The 4,574-nt window shown below is 34.3% G+C and overlaps 1 pseudogene across 1 annotated transcript; it reads right to left on the bottom strand.

Moving 5' to 3' along the window:
* Nucleotides 1–402: 402 nt before the first annotated feature.
* Nucleotides 403–3,500, bottom strand: LOC145806921 (ATP phosphoribosyltransferase 2, chloroplastic-like; annotated as a pseudogene). Its single transcript, XR_014350270.1, has 8 exons — nucleotides 3,375–3,500; nucleotides 2,892–2,957; nucleotides 2,689–2,796; nucleotides 2,478–2,561; nucleotides 1,267–1,368; nucleotides 1,037–1,150; nucleotides 883–963; nucleotides 403–678 (listed from the first exon to the last, which is right to left on the bottom strand). The product of XR_014350270.1 is annotated as an ATP phosphoribosyltransferase 2, chloroplastic-like (transcript).
* Between the last annotated feature and the right edge of the window lie 1,074 nt (nucleotides 3,501–4,574).

Below are 4,574 nucleotides of genomic sequence, written 5' to 3'. Positions count from 1 at the left end.
TCAACGCAAAAAAGATGGAACAGTGTTTTCCTATATTCAAATTCTAAAATAGTCACACACACCAAAAAAAAAAAAAAACACTAAACAAGCCTCAAATCATATTCAACCAAAACCAACCAATTTTCTGGCATTATTTACACGAAACATGTTTTTACTTGGAAAATCAGGGACAAGTTGACAACCAGTGGAACTGGTTGGCCCATTGTGCCAGAAATTCTATAGTGGTTCTTAGTCAAATTTTGATGTCCTCATCAGAGCCAGAAAGTTTTCGTGTTCTATATGTAATATGATATTTGACATGGCAAGTTATTACACAAAGTTAGTCCTATAAATGTGAGCTAGTGGGAAGTTAGACATGATACAAAATTAAATTACAGCATTATTTGCACAAAGTGGTAGCTCTCATTCTCTACCCCAAATAAGACTAAACCCTAAACTTTGTGGTCTTTCTCTAACTCTCTGCGTGTTGTGGGTGGATGGGTGGGAACTTGGGAAGGAATAGTTTCTATTGTTATAATTAATGGCATATATTGAGTAAAGAAAGAAAAAGTGTCTCACTGCTCTCAGCTGTTGGACAGACTTGTAAAGCAACTTTTTGGGCACACATATGACTATGGCATAGTAATCTGCTGCTACTCTCCCATCACGTTTGCAAAAAACAGGACTTATAGTTGGCCCCTGCATGTATAAACATGAAAAGCATTTAAGGCAGCTCTTGGAACTGAGAAGAACTCAACATTTAATCAATAATTCAAAAATATCAAAGTATCTCCAGTGAGTGCTTCCACAATACACGCCATTTAGAATTAACTTGTACTAGGATAAAACAACATATATGGTTTGGTTTTCACATTTCTTTGAGAGAAAGAGAGATTGATTCACCTGTAAGCCCGATAATGATGTTTGGCTCAGTATTCACTCCGCCACCTCCTCTTGACTGCTTCCCCTCATGTTTGCGGTAACCTAACATAAATAGCATGAGACAATGAAATTATAGGCAACTACAACCATAACATAAAAAATAAATTATGCACACCGTGAACTGTCCAATTGCCCTCAAATGTGCCTCCAATCTTTCAAGAATTTCATGTGTGATGTCTAATACACCTTTTCGTTGGGTCAAGGACTTCCTGCTAGCAACAAGGACAGCCTGAAGACAACAGAAGATAAAGTAGAGAGACTTTCAAATTAATACTTGAAGACCCTCTTTAAAATAAATTATCAAAGACCGTTTGGCATGCTTGGTTAAGTCCAAAGAGAGTGCACCTGACTTTGCAATATAACTCCACCTTCAATTTCTTTTAAATTGTTCTCTCTTAATGTGGTTCCACTACTCACAAGGTCCACAATAGCTTCAGCTATTCCCATCTTTTTCAACAACAAAGCAAGCAGCTAATATTAATACCATTGGGAACTAGCATATATAATGCAATTTATATTAAATGAGTTGCATTAGGAGGCAGGAACTATGCAATGCCAAATAAATAAGTTAACTTTATAGATACTAAGCAACCAATTTCAAAAAGAAAAATGCTATAAACAATGAGCTAGAAAAAATGAACTGTTTTGAATTTTACCTATTCAAAACAGCATCCAGAACAAAAAGGAAGTTGATGTTTATAGCAAGTCAAACATGGTAAACTTTTCTAAAAATTTCATTTATTAAAGATTCAGTGATCTGATCACTGAAAAACAAAAAAAAGAATGTAAACAGAAGTAACAAAACGAAGGCACAATTGCCTGCCAAAATTCTAAAATGTCACGACAATAAATCAAAAAGCAAAATTCAATTAGTTCATTACATTCATAGCCAATGGCAACAATAAATCAAAAAACAGGTAAGAAGCTAATTGAGATCTTGAAAATGAAACACATATATACATGTACCAACTCCTCTATATGTATACATAAATATAGTATAACTTCAAAATGATATTGAAACATGCAGGGAATTCGGGTTCAAATTTTTGCTTCACTGGTTTAATTAGAAAATAGGTCAAATTTTTACCCAACCCCCCCTCCCCCCCCAAAAAAAAAAAAAATCATAAGAAGAAGAAAGAGGGTATTTTTACATAGTTATATTGTAAACTTCAATTATTTGACATGCTTCTACCTAGGTGAATGTCCAACCACAAGTGTCACATATATATCTCATACCCTTACATTAGTGTCTAGTTTCCAGAAAAAGGGTACTACACACATATGAAGAGTCAATTAACATAGCTTGACTGCATCAAATCAAGGGTGCAGATATGTGAAACTGGAGATAAATATAAACACCCCACAACCAAAAATAACCACTAACAAGATAGAAGAAATATTTGACAAATAAGTATAGTATTTGTGAACATGTGAGACATTAATGGCCAAGCCTTCATGTACTGTCCACTCTCCCTGGCAAGCATCACGTGCAATACTCACGAGAGATAGCATAACTTGACAAAAATAATAAAACTATAGAAAAAAATAACTCTTACCGCAGGAGCTGCCTCTAATGCTCCATCAGCAGTTGAAAAAGTAACATGCTTCACTCCATTTTCCTTCATAAATTTAGGACCCAGCTGTGCACAAGAATGGACTACAAACATAATCCCAACCAAACTTCTTAATTGAAACTTATAAATAAAAATTATTTAGAAAGAAATAATAGAACAGAAAAATGATAGGACAAAGTGAAATGCAACATACATAAGTGAAACCAGTGGCAACTCTCAGAGGTTTCTCGCGTGTCCATTGAGGCATTTGCGCTAGCTCCTTCATTGAGTTTACATTCTCAAAAATCCCATATTTGGGTATCTGAAAAAAAGAAAATATGTATTATACCCACAACCGTACAACCACGTGACAATCAGCGTACCACTGTATTGTGTTAAAAGAGAACAATGACTTACTGCCAAGAATAAACGGCAGTCTCCAAACTCAAGTGCATCATGAACAAGAATTAGATCTTCATTCCCCTATGAAAAGTAATTCACATGATAATTTTCAATTGTTAATATTTTCCCACAAAATCAAACTAAATGAAAACAAGTGCACAAGAAAATTAGCAGTGCCAAGATGAATGCAACATTAACAGTAAGGATGGTATCTTTTTTCTTTTTTGATAATCAAATTTATTTAAGAAAAACAATGCATCAAGAGAGAGATGCAATCTTTATATGTCACAAGTGTACGAAGCCAAAGGCAAAAGGAATTTTTCATATCACTGATTAGAGAAGATTACTGAAGCGTATGTTAAATGAACAAAACTTATAAGTCATAGTAGGAAACTTGCTCAACAGGTATCAAACATGAGCATACAATCAACTATTCACTTCTCACAATTGTGACTTCTCCCTTATGTGAATAAAAAAACTCATTTGTACAATTCATACCTGCCCATATTCACTAACTGTATCAAGACCCACAATACCAAGGTCTAGATCCCCTGATACTAATTTTCGTACAATGTCTTTTGGCCGCTGAAACCAAACTTCCAGGTTTGAGAGCTGCAACAACCATTAAAAAAAGTCATGCAGCTACATAAGACATAAACTTAAGCATAACTGTAAATACTAAAATGTAGAGCATGAAGAGGTCAAAAACAATGCATAAACTAAGTGGCAGAAAACAGGATTTTTGTTTAGAGAAAAAATGCACTACCCCATATATATGTTCCATATTTCAATAGTGTCTAACACATGGTTTTATTGATCAAATTCATTGAACCAATGGATGAATACAAGAGAGAGAAAATGTATTCACTCACACACTCATAGTTTTCAGTGAAGATGGGAAGGATGACAACAAATGCTGAAAATGGACAAAGTACCATCTAGAAGAAAGCTTACACAGCATAACATTATGAAACATGCAATGTATAATAGTATTTATGTAAGCAAGTGCATTGGCTTGCAGAGTTCACATCTGCTAACTCGCAGATGAGATTGAAATTTTGCCTCTGTAGCCCATATTAACAGACAAAGTACATCTCTTGATAACACATTCTTAAATAACATAAAATTATTTAGGGCAATTACAAGCAGAATAACAAAAACCAATAACCTTCTCCAAATAGCCTAATATATTCTTTGGAAATGAAAAATGATCAATCATCAACCTGAACTTTTAGCAAGATGGGTTGGGTCTAGGTTTCTTTGACACCAATATACATTTTCAGAAGGGCTCAAACCCACCCCCAACATCTTTGTTTATGTGACTTCTACTGCTGTCACTCTACTAAAAAATGGCATGTTGAACCCTTAAGGACACAATAAGCTATTTGTGCTATTGAACGAATTGCAGTTTTGCCATTTATGTTAGTCAGTATTGTAGCTACAGCTTAGTTAGAGTTGCACCCAAAATGTGTGCCAAAACATACAGGAATGTAGGTAGCTAATAATATACATACAAACATAACCTTCATAAAAATAACAAATATCACTTTGGACTAGTCATCATATTAAACTCTCCCCCAACAATTCCCATACGCAATGGTCAATAAATCCTGCTCATTACTGCTTTTCCAATAAACAGTAAAATAATATGTACATATTTATGAAAATGTACTAAAGAATAAAAGAATGAACCTGCAG

This window comes from Camellia sinensis, chromosome 14 (assembly GCF_055761805.1).
Source record: "Camellia sinensis isolate YWXY chromosome 14, ASM5576180v1, whole genome shotgun sequence".
NCBI lineage: Eukaryota > Viridiplantae > Streptophyta > Magnoliopsida > Ericales > Theaceae > Camellia > Camellia sinensis.
Note: the sequence above shows the minus strand (reverse complement) of the source record. Positions and strands in the feature narration are given on the sequence as shown.